The sequence below is a fragment of the Liolophura sinensis genome, chromosome 12, assembly GCF_032854445.1.
Source record: "Liolophura sinensis isolate JHLJ2023 chromosome 12, CUHK_Ljap_v2, whole genome shotgun sequence".
In the NCBI taxonomy this organism is placed as follows: domain Eukaryota; kingdom Metazoa; phylum Mollusca; class Polyplacophora; order Chitonida; family Chitonidae; genus Liolophura; species Liolophura sinensis.
In genome coordinates this window covers 10,656,981-10,676,728 of record NC_088306.1, presented here as the reverse complement: position 1 = coordinate 10,676,728, position 19,748 = coordinate 10,656,981, and the positions used below count along the sequence as shown (strand labels likewise).

At 41.2% G+C, this 19,748-nt stretch overlaps 1 long non-coding RNA gene across 1 annotated transcript in view; it reads right to left on the bottom strand.

The window, feature by feature from the left end:
- LOC135479571 (uncharacterized) overlaps window positions 1-19,748 on the bottom strand; it is a 139,216-nt gene that overhangs the window by 97,278 nt on the left and 22,190 nt on the right. The window lies entirely within an intron of this gene.

Sequence of the window (19,748 nt, the reverse complement as noted above, 5' to 3'; positions counted from 1 at the left end):
GTCAGGAAATATGGGAGAAACTCGGAAATTCATTAGAACTGACAAAGCACGAACCCTTGGAGAGTTTTGTAGAGCCGTTGTTCCCTAAAGTAGATAAGATCACGTAGCCACAGAAACAGATAACGGTCAAACTATTCACACTATGACACGGCAACAGACACCCCTCAGTTAGGTTTCACTCAACCTTTTGTTTAAGTAAATCGCCAGCGGTTTTGTTAATTTTCTCAGCGCCAAGATGATTTTCACCTGGCGCCCAGGTAACATGAAAAATGGCGTAAGCGAGACGAGTTCTTCACCGACTTAGTGGAAAAAGCTGATGAGGATTGGATCCCGTTGCTGAAGGTCTAAATTGAAACCCGAGCAAAGTAGGCGAATCACAAAACATTAATTCTAACAACTGCGTGCGATGAAAGGAATAATCATCACATACAGAATATTACTATTTGATGACTCTTCTTCAACGGTCTCCGATTTTAATCTGTATGTATTGCGGAGCTCTCTTTAATCGGTGACATTGAAGCCGGCCGTGCGATCGAGTTCCTATACCTGAGTGCCTAGGAGAACTGCTGCCTATAGATCCTGACCAGGGTAGCAGGGAAAACAATAAATCGACATTCATTTATCTTGATAATTTGGCTCCTGACATTTTGAGTTCAGATTTATCTCGATTTCACCTAAATTGCGAAACTAAACGCTTGAATCGAAATGTGTTTTCCGACAACTTTACCGAAACAAAGGGCAATATTTTATAACTACGCGTTAGATAGGGCTGACCGTGCAGTGAAGTTGTCATATTAAAAACACGTTTTATTTCATTCTTTTCTCTCAAGAAATTACACTTTGTGTTTTTCCATACTGGAAAAGTTTTGATAAATACATCATCTTCCCTAAGGTTCCAAAATCAAGTATATCACCAACGATGTTCATCTTATAAAATATGATTTGAACGCAAATTGCATTATGTACCCAAAGACACGCCATCCCCATGAGCACCGTCTCATGGAGAATTTACGAACACAATCTGACATCGAAGTATTTACGACAACACCGCATTTCCAACGTATGACCCATTTATTCAAGGTAAAATGGATGTGCTTCGTCAAAGCAATAATTCACTTTTTTACGATGGCAAATCTGGTTCAGGCGTTCAATAAGTTAGATATAGCACGAAAGCAACGGACGAATTTTCAGAGTCAAAAAATGTTGCTAGCAAACTTCCTCAATGAAAACCAGACATCTAAACGTGCCTTCATCAGTTAGGAGATAGTAGATGGTTGTACCAAGATCGCGAAAAGAGACTGCTGATATACTGAAAGATAGCTACTTGATACTCGATGAAGAAAGGCAGTCATGCAGTATGAATTGAGGACGAGTTAAAACATCGCGCGTAGACAGGTAACTTCGTTGTGTAGACACATCATGTAAACGAAATAAATACATGCAAAAAGCAACGGAGATACCAAATATATAGACTTCAAATCAAGTAAATTTCTAGACTTAATTAATAAAGGGTGTTAAACTTAAATATTTATTTATTTGAGTGGTTTTTACGCCGCACTCATTTATACCACGGCTGCCATCATGATGGTGGGAGGAACCGGTAAGCGCCCTGGGTAAACCCACGAACATCCGTAAACTGCTTACTGATCTTTCCACGTACGGCCAGAGAGTAAAGAGTTACACATCTGGTTATCGATGTCAGTGGTTTGGTATTACGCCACTAATTATTGCGTGCGACTTCGTTGCAATCTGAATATAAAGCACTGGCAACAATGTGAATATCTTTGTATGTTTTCTTGGAGTGGTAATAATATTTAGGCCAAATCATTACCCAAAGTCCCCATCTTCACATTTTGTTGGATACACAGCGCAGACGGGTTCTTCATCTTTGTACATCATGCATTCATTTCAGGTATCCCCTTTTATTCTCTGATACTACACAACTTCAAGTCCCGCTGTCAAGGACGACGGAACTCGTGGCTACCGAATTAACGAATATAGCTGGGTTAACATTAGAATCAATCTTGTCTTTTATGGATTGAATACTTTACTTGGACCCTGGCGAAAGATGTATCTCCCTAGAGAGTGACAAATGGCCACCTCACGATCTCGCCATCAGCTCTGCCCCAGGCGGACTCACGGACAAATTATAGCGCAAATCAGGTCAATCTTATCTCCCTTTACCATGTCGGCATAAGTCTAAAATGACAAGTTTTTTGCGGAAGGAGAACATGAAAGGACATAAGGCTTGTCGCTCCATGGTCACACGACAAAACCACAAAAGCAGAAGAAAATGGCATTCCAAGGGACAATTCTTGCCACCACTAGTTCTTTGTCGCCGTGTGAATTGGAGCTAAGACTGATGATACCAACCCATTGAAGAAGTAATGTATCCTAACGGACAGTGAGGGTAGGAGTAGAGGTGAGGCTGATGGAAAAGTATTGACCTGGAACACATGAAAGTTATCAATACGCTGTTCAAAGTTTATCTAAGATCTTAGTTATCATTTAGTCACAAGTGTTTGGTGGCAAAATGTCGTGCTTCACGACAGAACAGAAAAAAAAGTGAACGTTCAACCCTTTTGAAGAATATAAACCACGGTGGTTTGGGTGATAGCACTTTTGTAAAAGGATGTACGTTTGAAAGTATTTCCTTCCAGTGAAGACTTTTGAAGTATCGTGAAAAGGAAGTTTTGTCATGCAATATCTACGGTCATGCCTCAAGTATTGACATGATCATTGTAAACTCTTGCTGTAAATTACACCATAGTCAGTTTGATATTTCTTTATTTATTTGATTGCTACTTTACACCGTACTCAAGAATATTTCACTTATACGACGGCGGCTAGTATTATGGTAGGAGGAAACCGGACAGATCCCTGGGAAACCCATGACCATCCGTAGGTTGGTGGCTAGCATATATATATATATATATATATATATATATATATATATATATATATATATATATATATATATATATATATATATATATATGCTGTGTGTGTATCTGGTTCAATGAATCTACAAAGACGGATAAAAGGGAGGTCGGCTATATTCTGAGGCCATGGTAATTGAAAAGAACAAATAAGCCGATTAGAACTTTGAATCTCTTTCACTCTACTTCCCGTCCTTCCCTCTCCCTCTTTCTCTCTCCCCCGCGAAGCTCCGATGCCCGACAGGCTCTTCGCACCTGCCCGTCTACCCGACAGAGCGGCTTTTTGCAATCAGTCTTTGAGCGGAGCGGATCAGATCTTCCGCGTTATTCCACGGTAACCCCGCGTCGGATACCGACCAGAAACCAGCCAAGCTTGAATTTACCCGAGCAGTACGGCTAAATTATTCATAAGAGCGCCTCCAGGTAAAGTGAACGTTGACAACCGCTTTGGAACGGAAAAAAATTCGCATTAGCGAACGTAGCCTTGATCTTACATTTCACTGTTGACTACCTCCACCTAGGTGTGTTCCCCAGGGAGAGAGAGACCACACCAGAAATGGCTCCCTGAGCCGCTTATAGTCTGAGTAAGGGGTAAGGGGAGTCGTCCAGGGAAAAGGGGGGGGGGGGGCGTAAGATGAACTACACCAGAGTATGTTCTCACCCTCAAGTCCCTTTGTTTCACGAACAAGTGTCCCATCTTTCAAAATGTGTCATTTTGTGCACATCACATTGTGCGCAGAAAGCATTCATTGATAACACTGTTTCAAAACGACACCTTTCCTTATCACAATGCTCCGACGGCCTGATCTGAATGCTCATTCGCCGATTAAAATCAGTCTGTGAAATGGACAAAAACGGCGATGACATGATTCGAACCAACTGACAAGTCAAGTACATGTCGAAATAATCATTAAGTGTCGCTTAGACTACATGTAGTGATATTTAAAAGCATCTGCAAAAGAGGGCAAACAAACGTTTAATCATTTTCCTCTTAACGGTTTTATGGCTAGTATGCATGTATACACTGACATTGATGGCTAACGGAAACACGAACCTGTAAATAGCTACGCCAGAGCTAATCGAAGCCACATCCATACATTAAACAACACAGCCTTTATCAGTAATAGTTACATGTTTTTATGGAGCCCATACACATCCTGATTTACTATGAATGATAATCCTCAACAATAATAATACAGGTGTACACAGTGCAATCACGGATGCTGATAATATACCGTAATCTTGCCGATATCAACAAAATCATATGATGGTATGTATGCTTTGAAAAAAAAGAGATCTACTTTACGAAGCAGTCAACAAATGGGCCTAACGTAACGTCCATGATCACTCACAGCCAACGCATACATGTAAGTAAATGTGATGTTACAATAGTGAATTCAAAACCATTTGAACTGTTAATGTAGTCACTGGTAATGTTTTTAGATTAGATTAGGAGAAATCACTGTTTCATGAGGAGCAAGATTTATTTCCCTTTGTAGAGGGCTATTGGGCTCCATTCATCGCGTCTTTAGCGTCATGGTAACCATTCAGCATTTTTTGTGAATGTTAGGCTTATTTATTTGATTGGTGTTTTACGCCGTACTCAAGAACATTTCACTAGTACGAGGACGACCAGCATTATGTTGGAGGAAAACTTGGTAGGGCCCCGGGGGGGAACACTCGACCATCCGCACGTTGCTGTCAGATCTTCCCAGCATGCAAGATGCAATAACAGGTCAGTTTTTCTTCTGGCCGTGTGCAAATTTGCATGCGTAAAATATGAATTCGATGAATGAAAATAACCGATGAATTGATTGGTTAGTTATCTTGACGAATTAACAAATAACGGACCACAACAAACAAATCATTCTTTGTCCTATGGTTTCGTCACTTCCAAAATGTCATTCATCACCCATCACTACATAAATGTACATAAATGTGCTGGGCAGCTTATGGATGCTGTCTTTCGTGTAAAAATCGTAGTTATACCAGGTAAGCTATAATTTTACATGTTTTAACGGAGCGAGTCGTAATCGACTTGCTAGGTTGGGGCCAATCAATCGGTATAGGTCACTTGGTACGCGGGCTCAATCCCTTTCTAAGAAATGGAATGTTCCAGATTTCCCTTGTCTCCATTTTCCTCGTGGGAGGAAAATGGGTAGAACCCGGGGAAACCCACGATCTTCCGCAGGTTGCTGGAGACCTTACCACGTACGGCCGGAGAGGCCGTGCCAACGTCGCACACAGAAGTCACTACAGTATGTACATCAGAGATGCTTGAGTGAGCCCTGTGCGATCTTTTCACCCCGGGGCTGAAGGGGATCACTTTCTTCGCACGAGCTGACTTTTTCACGGTGATCAGAGCTTGATGCATTCCATTACACTTGCGGATAATGGGTCCGTATGCAAATCGGTCATCGGGCAGTGGGGACATGAAAAGATAGCTAAGATAGGAGTGTTTGAGCACAATGAAATGTACAGATGAGATGTGAGGCTGGAGAAATGAGGGGTGAGGTGGGGGCGAGGACTTTTAGACTTGGTGAACTCAAGGTTAAGAAGGTATAGAAATCTATGTAACAAGCTTAGTAAGTACTCAAAAGGCATTAAGAGTTGCATATTTCCCATTGCTTCAGGTTACCTAGTACAAGTAACTTATCGCTGTGAATGTTACTGAAAACAAGGCAGTCAGTGGTTTTTGTGGCGAACTCTGTGAACCAGGGTTGAGTGTGGTAACGTATCCCTAAATCCGCCTGGTCCTCAACATGGAGCATCTATTAGAATAAAATGAACCGTAATGGCTCGTGCGCATGGGGCGAAAGGAGTAGATGCTACAGGTAAAATTACTGGTTCTTTTTTAAGAGTCATTACACCGTACGCCTACACACGAAGCCGGATGCATTCTTTACCCATGACGTATATTCTGTACATTGTCATATACACTAGGACACCTGTGGAGTTTCCATTGCCTGCAATGACAATAAAGACGACTGAAAGTCCTGCTATTAATTTTATTTTACTAGCGCTGATACCGGTTGTCCATTGGACTGTAAGAAAACAACCCCGCCTAAAACTTCACTCTTCCAATGAAACTTCACAAACTTCCTGATACGAAACGACACAACTCTGACACATACTTCTAGTTTCTCTATGTTTGCTAAACAGGGCACGCTTTTATAGTATATATTTCGTAAGATCTCCTTTCTTTAGTCCTTTACAGCTTGAAAGTAAAAACTCCTGCAGAATGCATTATCCGCGATATAGTGCTTTCTTGTTTAATACCATATTCACTTCAATTACACAGTGGTGGACAAAATTGGAGTGACGGGCTTAATCCACCATTCTCGAACAAGTTAATGACGCACTTTTTCTCGCGCTGATAACAGAAAACTTAGTGGTCTTTAATGAGCGCCGAAGACAATACTAAGGCCCCATGAAAAGTGAGACGGGGGCAATTTAAAAATGTCCAAGGCCGGGATTGAACCGACATCTGATGTATGAATGGCGCATCTTTCCACTTAACCACGTCATTTCCCTCTTCCTTAATTTATTCAAAACCGCATGACGGCTTCTTCCCGATAGCACATGTGTCTGTGGATTGTTTGATAATACTTATACCAAAAGCAGGTCTTAAAATTATCAATTTGGCACACCCACTCTCCGATTTAACGACTGGTATACAAACGTGGAATGTGATCCTCGCAAAAGACATCTTCAGTGATTTCATACTTTGTCCTACTGTCAACAGTACCTCATTGTTCTAATAAAATTGGACATAAGCAACAAAAAGCGAAGTCTGATAGAATATTTGTTCATCCCCGGTCAACATATTCAAGTAATCAACACTGTTCCGGAAGTGAGAACATGAGTGGTCAAATGGCGATCTCGTGTTTTCTCGCTCTCGTGTTGCCTTGGCTGGCTCGTGACAACTGTCATAGTGTAAATTTTATGCATGACTGACTCTACCTTTTTTTCTCCAAAGCGATAACAACTTGTATATTTTATGCAACAAATTTCGCTATCAAGATGAGTTGACAAAGATGGTAGGATAAGCTCTCGTATATAACGTAGTGCCTTAGGTCAATGTAAATCTGAACTATATGGTGTCGCCTGGAACCCGGGGGCAAAATACATTAACAGTGTTCGAGTTTGTTTAACACGAGACTAATGTGGCGAGCAATATACGCATAACTTAATACACAGTGTGTCAAGATGATCATTAATGAAACAAATAGAGAGCGGGCCGATGAATGCTGTTTAGACTGGAACATACCAGGACCGGGTTCAAAACCGGCCTTGGACATAAAAAACCCTGACTGGTAGATAATCTCAATCTTACTGCTTCTGGGAACATTGTGATAATAAGAGGTGATGACGCTCGACAGGCTCTTTCTGTAGTCTAACGTTCTCTGAAGACGACTTGTCTTTCATGATGTGCATGACTGTACATCACATATCGAAGAGCCGATCAGTAACATGCCAGTGGTCGGTGGTTTAGCCCAGGTACATAACACTTACCGCCATTGTATATGTGTGAAATTTTAAGCCTATGGCCTCAAGAACAATCACATCAGTATATATAATTCCCCGATATAACTTCGTTTTTGGCTGGAATGTTCAGAAAAAAAATAGACCATGTGCATAACACATAAATCATCCTGCTAAAAACTGCTGTAGTCAAACACATTTTTATTCCACATATTACAAATGATTCGTCTACTTTGGGCCAAGGCCACGTGAGTCAATACCTGAAAATACAGACACTTATTGTGTCGACAGGACGAGTGAGAGGGGTTAACTTTAAAAACATTGACAGCTTCGGGTAAAAGCTGGAAAGCCATGAGCCTTCTCATAGAAACACCAAAGGGACTTACTTTGAACATAATTTCAGGAAATTAAACCGATGCGTGATATGCTTAGTCAACAGGCCTGTATACCACTTACTTTTGTCTTGAGAGAAGATAAGCCTCTAGGTCACCCCATTTATATGCTAGAGGTTGGTCTCATGAATGGATTAAAACACAGTGGTCAAAGTAAACCACTGGCCTAAAACAAGTAACTGAGTAACCTCCTGACTAAGGATATTTGCATATGTATGTATATGGGTGGAAGATATCTTTACATGTACGACCCTTTTTCATTTCCCCTTCTATTCTCTTCGAGACTCGAACTAACCCACATCCCCATGCGTTAGAGTAAACCTTTGAAAATAACAGTAGGCCTATGTTTCTAATTCCTATACATACAATAATTAAGAGTCTTTTGTGATTTGTGATTTGTCAACTGCAGATATACTAGCCAGTGTGGCTATTTCGTTCACTCAGGTTACATGTGAACAAGCACCATTGTTACGAGACCCCTTTTTCCCGCCCGACAGCTTGAGTCTGGCACAAGTGACATTGATTTGCTTAAATTATAGTGACAAGAAATTCGTTTCAACGAAAACGTAATGCCTGTCTAATTGCCCTTTGTGCTGTATGGCCGACATAATTGATCAATGATACACCACCTAAGGCCGCTAGATGGCGCTTTCAATTATGGTTTTCAAATCTTTAATTAATCACCCTGCGTTTTAAATGGTTTAGGTTGGACGGTGAAGCGCCCCCCTACGGAGAGGGCGGTCGACTCCTTCGAGGTTTTAGGAGCAGATGTCCAAACAGTCTCCATCATCAAAGCACTTCTTACAGACAGTTCTAAATTTATTATTTCGCCCAACTTAGAAAAATCCGTTTGAACTTTAACATCATTTAAAGTATACATTCCCTCAGTCTGTCCAATTTGATACGATCGCGTTGTGTTTGGGTCGACTTTGTTTTCACATTAAGCCAAGACACAGATGACCGTAATGACAGAGTGCGGGCGAGAGGAGGATGTAAGTAGTTTTAGATTGAGCTGAGTGATGGCAAGACTGATGACGATTCTCTCAAGGGGATTCAATGGAAACTCGATCCTAAAATGAGACTAGAATGTCACCAGAGACAAGATGCGGTGGTCGGGTCAGAGGAGACCGGTACCTTGAGTGTTCAGGTGAAGCTTGAATTACAGCGCGTACGACAGCGACAATGGCCACCAGTTTAACCCCTGTAAGCAGAACGACCGAGTGTCAAATGCGATTCTTCATCGCATTCAATTAATAGTTTTTCCACAGACTCTTCCACAAGCTTATTGGCTTGTCCGCAGACGACAAAGTTACGGGCAAATGACACGTCTGAGACAGGTTACGATGAGCAGTGTCGACATCGAAATGTTTAATGAGGCATCTTTGCTCCACGGGAGCTTGACAACTTATAGCCTGGTGAAATTTTCGGCTTTCTAACTCCAGCTGCCTGTCACGACATAACAAATAGCAACTGAATGACAAAAGTGATACATGTCTGTTAGCCAGGCATCATACAAACAACATTGCGGGGGAACTTAAGTTTTCCGGCGGTTCATTGTGGAAAACGATGGCGGCTTTGAATTTGAAAGTAATAGCATTTACTGTTACTCTCATACAAAAACAAAAACAAAAACAAAACAAGCCTGTTCCAAAAAGGGAAAATTCCCACACATCTACTCTAAACATATACGTTTGTTTATAAATTTCGATCTTTTTCAGCTCAGCAAAATACTAAAAATCCATCGACTACATAACCAATTGCTCTTGACCATTTAAAGACAACAAAATCCAAATAGCGGCTATTGGTTAAGCACATAATATTATAATTCAACAGAAAACAACACTATATGCATGTTCCTTAAAAATGTTGACATTCACAGACAACTTATAGGGAAAACAACTTGCCCGAATCAAATGTTATCTAAAGCATCACTTAGCACCTATCTTCAAGCTGTATGCACAAGTTAGTTGCTTGCCCAAATGTTTGTGAGTATAGATAAACGCGCTTGGTTTTGCATGTAGTGTTAAGTCAGGAAGCCTGTGGGGAAGCTGGAAGGTAGTTTCAGTGCTCAATACTCCAGTCTCCTTCACTAATAAAGCCCCCCGATGTCGTTCACTTGAAACATTCTTGTGTACCCTCCAATCATTAACCAGGTAAATTAACAAATAAATATTATTTCCTGGAAACGCGAAGCCTAAATATTTTGACAGTATAACTATCAGATATTTACAAAGTTAAAATATGACATCCTGGACAGCAAAATTAAAAATGCATATATTATGTCATTTCTCGTGTGCTTTATGCTTAATCATTATGCTAATTGGCTCGGTAGAGATTATCAAGTCAAAATATGACATCTGCTCTAAGCCACTTACCTATTTATCTAATATGACTAGATTCATACCCGACCGAACAATAGTTGGTGGTGGGCTGCCCTTCCAAAGCCGACAGCGCCCCCATGGCAACATTCCCATGTGTCTTTCAATGTTGATATATACACCTAATACGTCAGTGTTGACGAATTTGCATACACATCTTTGGAGGCAGGCTCCTTCTAGAAGACGATCTGACAGATGACAGTGCATAACAACAGGGAAAAGCACAAATGCATCCAAGATTTTGCTTTAGATCTAAAGGGTGATCAGCGGAAGTGAACGCCGCTGCTAGGACAACAAAATGAAATTAAGGCGTGCAAAAGCATGCAGTGGTCGGCAAATTTCACACACCAACGGCAACCACACTAGGAATCCGAATCAGACGAAATTCATGAAGTAAATGCAAGTGATGTAATGTATCTTGAATGCTAGAATGTTCGCAGAAAAGTGAAACAATATGTAGTTGTTTGAACAGATTTGATTTGATCCGTGTTTTACGCCGTACTCAGGAATTTTTCACTTAGACCACGGCAGCCAGCTCTACGGTGGGAGGAAACCGGGCACAGTTTGGAGGAAACCTATGATCATCTGCAGGTTGCTGGAAGACCTTCCCACGTACGGCCGCGTAGGAAGCCAGCATAAACTGGACTTAAACTCACAGCGACCGCATTGGCTGGGTCATTGCGCCGTGCTGTCGTGCTAAGCCCCTCGGCCATGGGGGCCCCATTTGAAATTAGAATATATTCTCAGATAATCTACACCAGCACTGTGCAAGTAGCTTTAATTTTTAAGAAGAAGAGAAGGCTCCCAAAGAAACCAGATATTTCTAAGATATACATAAACTTCACAAATACACCTTCTGAATGGTACTGGCATGATTCCAACCTTCAGACGCATAAAAATGTCATCAACGTCATTGGCTTGTGGACACAAAATTCGCCAGCACATATATATGGCTGCAACACTGTAGATCTGGAGTTAAGCCATACTCAATCAATCATTCAATCATTCAAGACCAGAACATAATAGAGACCTTCAGTTAGAATTTACAAGTTCAACTTGTAACTTCAAACTAGAAAAGGTGAACTAAATGTACTTTGAAGTTACAACTTGTAACTTGAAATTAAAGGCCTCTGGTGTAAGAACATCACGTTACGTCTTGGATAATGTTTCCATCTAAATTTGAATAGGTCTCTCAGCAACCTGCGGATAGTCGTGGGTTTCCCCCGGGCTCTGCCCGGTTTCCTCCCACCATAATGCTGACCGCCATCGTATAAGTGAAATATTCTTGAGTACGGCGTAAAACATCAATCAAATAAATAAATAAATAAGTAATTAAAATAAAATATCACATCAACACATATTACATAAGAGCGACTGATAGGCCACACTTCTGTCTGCATATATGGTATAACTGGGTATTCTGCTTCTGTACGTTCTACTGCTTTAAAAGATATCCCGTTTTCTCCTGTTTGTGTCATCTACAGCTCCCCTGCGGAGGGGTTTACTCCTTATCTACAACCCACAACATTTCTTTCCCGTCTTCTGAGTGCTCAGTCACCTGTTTACTGGGTCATCTACCCCAGTTCTCTTGATCCCATATTTACGGTAAGATATTGTACTTTATTGCATTGTCGTACCTCAACAACCCGTATAGACTTGTCAAATCTGCTCAGTCGAACATGAAGATGGGAAAAGGTTTATTAAACGTAGGTGTGTGCTGAATCACTTTTTCGTGGTCCAAACACATGCGCCCTGTTGGAGTTATATAGAATAGGTTTACAAGTTTACGTCAGTAAGTAGTTATTTCAATTATTTAACCTATATGGCGACGTCCTGGTTTATGGCTGGGTGAAAGAGTCAGCACTTGGCACTGCACCTATCAAATTTCCTGACTTAAGGCAGCATAACATGTTTTCAACGAATCGGGGCTAGAATCGAAAAAAAAATAACATGATCCCTTAAGCATTAGTGAAACCACATTTCAAAGAGCCAGTCAGAGAACAAAAAACTTATCTATAAAATCTGTCTGTTGATTGTTGTCATTACTGATACATGATAGAGTTTAGTCTTCACAATAAATACCTGTTTCTGATCAGTCTACTTATAGTTTTTCTTTTCCTCATTCTATTTGGCTTGAGAAGAGATTATCATGCAACATAACTGGTTCTCCTGTTAGAACATTATCAATATCACACCCCAGGAATCAAAGCATGATTTGTTCGTGAGTGAATCACGCTGTGCATGAATGGTTTTACTAAAAAAAAACGCTCGTGCACAGCCTGAATGTGTTACCATCTATAGATCATACATTCGATACACGTAAACATGTTTGGCAGCATGGGCTACATGCAATGGGATTCCTCAGGCCGTTTTCTTTCTTTATTAACGAAGATAATCTAAAGTTACAGTGTAGCCTGGTTATGGATAGTTCTGCCAGAACACTGCAAGATATGGCATCCCAATCAGTCTGACAACAAAAGATTTTGCTGTTGACTGCTGCTAGCTGATTACTCCGTTCACATGATAGCTCGCCTTGGGAAGAGTAAGAATTTGTCATCTGTGCCAGACAGCGACGCCTCAGCTTCACAGCAACCGATTAAGCGATGCTGCAACTGTCGTCTCTTCGCCTTGTCGGCGAAATTGGCCAAAGCGGAGAACAATTCCTGCAGATGACAGGGCTCGGCGAGAGTTTTTGCCCAGCGCGGTTTCGCTACGTCGGCCTCGGGTCGACGATCCTCATGGTACCAGCGCTGCAGTCTCCTGTCGAGACCGGCTCAATCGGGCGAGAGATGTATAATTGGACATTCCTCCGGAACGGCAGGGGGTTACGGAGGAGGAAGGGTCCAGCCGGTGCAGTTTCTTTTACCTTCCAACCAAAATAACCAGCTTCTTGGTGGTCACCTGCTGTGGCACAGCTAGTTCATTAGCCCACGTCTCCGAGCGATGTGTCCTTACAAACTCAACAACGTGAAAACGGACGGCTAATAAACCTGACCGAGACGCCATCGGAACACACACCGATCCAGTTGCGTTAGCTCATTAACAGCAGCGCAGGTGTGTTGGGAGCAAGTCCGCACGCAAATAAATTATGAATCGCTTAACAATTTGTCGTATCGCCAATTTGCCAGAATTCAACGTCAACTAATCCAGGGAAGTAATGGTAAACAAAGTTTGGAAGGGGGTGGGGGAGGGGGATGAGAATCTCCCTTTCCTTTTTCAGTAGTTACCCGTCTTGTGAACCTTGTTGTTTAAATCCCCGGGAGATCTCATAAATGGTGATGCATTAAGCTTGTGAGATGTAAAATACGCAATCGTAAAAGATTAGCTTTATCGAGAACCGTTACAACAAAAGTTTCAATAAGGGACATTGTCAAGCAGTCACGCATCATTATATATCTGTGGCTAGAGGCTAGATTCCTATCACAACACGTTTTTTCTTTCTAGGATGTATTTGTATATATCCCGCTGGTGGCTGTACAGGGTTCCTGTTTGCCAAAAACAGTGCAAGGTTTACCATTTAGCTTCAATGATGTTCAGTCCTTGAAATGGCGTTCACTTTGGCGGATTTCGTATTTGAAAATTTCCAATACAAAGATTGAGCTTTTGACAGATTCTTTGACATTTTATCCTAAAATCATCAATGCTCGGAAGAGCAATAACACGCTTTAAAGTTTTACTTCATGAACTTTGCACCGGTAATAGGGAGTAACTGCAGATTGGGCCATTTATTCAAAACAAATAGTGAGGCTGGCGCTACTTGAGTGGCTTAGTTTTAAAAGTGAAACCAGAAAAGGTTCGTTAAACATTTGTATAAACTTGCCGAGTTGAAACGGGTTTTCTCTGGCCACTACCAATGTGGTTTAAGGGCTGTAACTCGGACTAACAACGCCCCTCATTAATACCTTAACTCCAACTGCACTATCCGTCCACCGCGGACGCATCCGCAAAAACCTCATGGCGCTAATTGCGGATACGATCCCACATCCAGGCCAATAAACGGCAGATGTTTTGCCGTCCGATTTCCCCCTGCATTAAAAGTCGCCAAAAAGTGAAGGAGAAAAGGAAACTGGAGACGGCACAGAATCTGACTTGTACAAATCGGAAGGAGTATCCGTTTACACCTTAGCTAGGTTTCCACCAGCAACAAAGGGCTTTTCTGTACGTGTGTCTGTCCACGATGGACTAATGGGAATTAATAATACGCCACAACCATTCAGTCATCCATGGCTTAAGGCATGTACTTGCAAACAGGATTAATAATCTTTGATTTCATTGGTTTTACTCACGGCATTTCAACGGCTTTGTTTGAATGTACCTGTTTTCAACAGAAAACATAAATAAGGTTAGAGTGTTTCTCTTGACTGAAATGTTTCGTGTGAGATAGAGTTGCACCAAAGGTGTTCAGTACATTTTTGTTGTTTTATTGGTGTAGTTTCCCACAAGAGCCGTGCGACCGTCAATAAAAGATTACGTAGTTCCATTAAAGAGGGAATAGCTTCAACTGGACTAGATGCGAGATGCATTCGGTTATCGTCTTCAAAGAAAATTGTACGAGACGATTTTTTTTTTCTTTTCGCCTTAAGTAATACATCAATACAACAAGTCTGAAGTCAGATGTAAGCAATAAACCCCCTGAACAGTAATCTGACTTCATGAGGTTTCATATAGTAGTGGAGTATCCGTACACATAGATCACAGTGATTTGGTCACATAGTGATTACGTGTGTGCCATATGCTGTCCGCTAAAGAGCCCTGGGGTGAGGTTGTGGATGAAGGTGGGGCAAGGAGGATACCATATGTCTAAGGAGAACTGCCCCCGGGTATGAAGTAATCGCTTTAGAGATCTTAACTGCAATCAGTTGTTCGGGATTTACAGATAGTGTGTCACCAATTTCAACCCGAAATGGGCGCTAACATGAGATGATGGGATGCCTCCTGCCTTCCACCTGTATGCAAACTACATGACGTTAATTACAGGTATGTTGGAGTAAAGATTAGCAACAAAAGTAACGCACGAAACTTTACTAATTGGCTCTCCGAGATGCCCTAAGTAAGCTGTTGTGGTAGAGAAAAATGAGTCCGTGAATGGTGATGTGTTACCCCTCGGGGTACACCATTGGTAGCCCATCTGCGGATTCAGGACTGGGTGCTTATTTCACGGCCATGAACACAGACAGCACCTTAATTAACCCCTCTCTCTAATTACCTACTCATCCCGGGCTGACATGATAAGTCTACCTATTCTCAGATTTCTCAAACTCTGGCAGTAATATTTTTCGTTTTATTTTTTTTTTTTTAGCCTCATCACCTGCCATATGCTGATGGTAGACGGGATAATCTACACTCTGCACTCAATGTATAAGTTATCCAGATGTCATTTCCCGGTACTTCTTCTAAGTTCTCGATAACCTGCTATTTTTAACACCCATTGTTCTCCCAAATGAAGACTATAAACAGACAGCTTAATTTACACCGATATGGGGAATATTTGCCTATCCTGTTGGCTATTTCCGGAGATGCAGAGCAGATTTTCAAATTAAACCCCACCCGGAATTGACGCACCTGACCGCATCTGGGAATCCAGACTTGTGTGTATATGTTTTTCAAAAAGTGATGTTAATCTATGACTGTGACCAGACTCCTATTGTGGTAATCAGGGGGCCTTGTACAGAATTTGTGGGGGGTGGGGGTGTCTAGTTTAGTAGAATTATTTAGTTTTGCTCCACCCTAAGACGTTATTATTAGCACTGCTTTCCTTTCTTCCTCTAAAAGAGTGAAACAACACACTGGTAACACCAAAATCAGCGTAATGTGACATGCGGGATGGGACATGAAGCCTGATGTCTTCGGCATGGCGCTCCAGTGAGGCAGCATCTTAGATCTGTCTGTTTAGTCTGGATTGGCGTTCTACAAGGAGACGTCATCGGGACAGAACATCAAAAAAAAGTCAACCAAAGAAAATTTCATAACAGTTTCACTCAGTGATATTTTCAGAACGTCAAAAGTTAGTGTTGGTTTGAAATTAGGTTTGGATAGGTCACTCTTACGTCACAGTTGACTGCTTCTCCATTACATGTTACCAGCTTTATTTACAATTTATACAACTATTTATTACTTTGTTTCGGGAACTGGTATTTTAGATATGGAAAATGGATATTGCAATGATCGAAATGGAACGCCTTTTCATGGTCAATGAGTGGTACACGAATGTCGGACCGGTTCCCCTAGATTATGTCTGAACCGCAGTGATGAAGGTGGGGTTTTCAATTAACCTCTTACATATGTTAATAGTATAGGAGAAATGAAATTATTAATCCGTAATATCATAACGTGTTCCGTATGCTTTAAACAACCATGCAATTGCCAGAGTTGTAAAAGAAGAAGAGTGTTTTGTAAAACTTCTCTTTCTCGTGAGAAATCAATAGCTCAGTAGCATAGTTAATAAGTAAGAGTTAGTGTTCATGTATATATGAACAGTAGACACAAGACACCTCAGTAAGGGTCTATGATACGTCAAATGTCTCAAGTTTATACACAACGTGTCTAACGAAGAAAGAATATCCCTACGCAGATATAGCAGCATAACATGCGTGAGAAGATACAGGTCGCGCGTTCGAATCCACCTCTGGCTAGTTTGGCTATGGTTTTATGTCATTACAGTTGGCGTTGGTTTTATTCCGCTCATAAAACTATCCTGCATGCATTTTAAAATGAAACAATAGTGACGACGGCTTTAAACATCAATAAAATCATTATTTATTTAATTAATTAATTATTTGTGTACTGATATATTTGACCCATTTACACTATACCGAGAGGATGTGGGAAACTGAAGTCTCAAAACCATCGATCTATAACAAGTTATTGGTGAAGTTTTTGAAATAATAATTTGTGATAAGTAAACCATACTGATCAAATGTAAGTGATCTTTAACGAGTTTTAGATTGCACCTCTGCGTATTGTCACCAATGCCTAACAAACGGGGGTATCTACAAATTTCTAGCCCAACTCCTGGTTTGAACCCATACCTCGCACCATACGATTAAAAGATAAGCCAATATTACTCAGTTGGTATCAAATCAATGAAAATAAGCACAGTAAATTAATGTTGTAAAATGTAACAATTTGTGAAATGCAGAGTAGGAAGTAAGCAAGAGACAAGTATCACAGTTCATAAATTCATAATTGTGTGCCAAACAGCCATTCACGCCATCCCTAACCGCAGCTAATCTACACCAGGCCTGTGCCAACGATCGCATTTACAATTCATAGAGCAAGCATGTGCATGAAGTCAATCGATTAGTCCGAAGATCCCTGGTTAACAAATCTGCCAGCGCCAGTCTTAAGAGTTGACGTCTTTCTCTTTTGCGCGCGAGATGGAGGGGGGGTGCTGCTTACTGCCACAACACCATATATGGTCAATTATCTTAAGCCATTTCAAACGCCCTTCGGTGAGATACATGGAATGGCCACTGAAGCAGAAATATAATATAAATTTATTTCAATCACTTGAGCACTTTAAGCAAATACTGCGCTCCTAAATATTTATTCGTCGATTCGAAAAATACGAATTTTAGTGCATATATCAAGTTCGTAATAATTCGATTATTCTCGATATTGCTTGATACTAGTGTATGATATGGCTCGTTTTACCAACATCGGCTATACATAGCATTTATATTTTTTGTTATTTCCATTAAGTTATAGACTTACAAGAATTTAGTTATTTATTTGATTGGTATTTTACACCATACTCAAGAATATTTCACTTATACGACAAAGGCCAGCACTATGGTGGGGGGAAACCGGGCGGAGACCCAAGGGAACCAGGCGGAGACCGAAGGAAACCCACAATAATCCGCACCTTCCCACGTACGGAGAGGAAGACAGCATGAACTGGACTTGAACTCACAGTAACCGCATTGGTGACAGACTCCTGGGTCATTATGCTGCACTAGCGCGCTAACCATCTGAGCCATGGAGGCCCCAAACTTACAAGAATGAAAATACTACCACAATATTGTTAATAAATGTTATATACATTTTTCCGTAAACCATAAGAAGGAAACGTGAGCACACCTTTTGGGTCAGTTATAAATAAATGCACAGATGATGTGTTTAATATGGACAAGTGGACACTTATGTACAGAACCTTCAGCGTCAGTAATGCACTGACGTAGGATCCAATGCACCGACGTAAGATCCAATGCGCCGACGTTGGATCCAATGCGCCGACGTTGGACCCAATGCGCCGACGTTGGACCCAATGCGCCGACGTTGGACCCAATGCGCCGACGTTGGATCCAATGCGCCGACGTTGGATTCAATGCAATGACGTTGGATTCAATGCAACGACGTTGGATTCAATGCAACGTCTGCAGAGTTATGTGCAAAGTTATTGGGATTACTATTGGGCGGTTTCTGAATGTCATAAAGTATTCATGTTAAAGCACAACGTGTAAAGAATACCGATAAATGAAATACACCTTCATAGCGAGGTTTACGTAACAAGGTTTGCAAGAAGTTAACAATTTTCGACCTGCACACACGCGATTACAAAATACTTTATCCAACCACATGTCCTTCACCTCAGAGCACAGCGATTGCAAAACACGGTGTCAACTATTCTGCTCAGACGATAACATATTATGCAAATTATATTCATCACAGTGCGCAGGTTTCTTCAAAACGATGCACCTGCATCTTCTTCAGACTACACATAATTGATTCGAGAGTTGATACGAGGTGATACCGTGATGTATCGCAATGTACCCATGGACAGTGGACTAGAAAGGTGCGCGAAAATCCCTTCTGGGGTTGGCGGAACAATGGTCCTTATTCGACACCAATGACACTAATCAAAGGTGATCGCACAAAGGCGGATCCCGGCCACTTAATAACAGTTCGAGGGCCATTTCTCAGAACGGTGACAATAGTACAGAAACAGCGCACCCAGGGTTAGATTACGTCATCACGACTGTCGTGACGTAATCGGGTATTTCTGAGAGCATTTCGCCACTGGGGAGGGAGACATTCAAAATAGCTTGACACGGAGGGGTCTGGATTTTTCGATGGTTGAAGTATGGGATAAGTATTTTGGAGACAATCCAGTCATTCTGATTTGTCTGGTCTACCCACGCGAGACCCTCCAGCGAGATTTGTGACAGGTACTTTGGCACACCTGAAAACTTACCGCAATGACTGATGCACGACTGGTGTATGAATTCCTTAAATCTTTCAAGAGGTTACATAATCAAATCACACCTTGCAGGCATTTGCAGATTTACAGTTTGGTAAGAATTTCGATCACTTCCAGGTGTGAGAAAACAACAAAGTTTGACATTTGAAGTACCTCATAGCTTCTTTTGTGAAACACACATAGATGATGTCAAATTATGTATGTTGCTCATCAATTATTTTGTGCATGTTCACCGTTTTCTTAAGTCTTAATAAGTCATGTCGCCTAATTGTTAGATGTTTCTATGTTGTTCTAGTCTGAGTTTACTATGGAAAGACAGTGTAACTTTTGTTTACGTGAGAATGGATGCAATTCA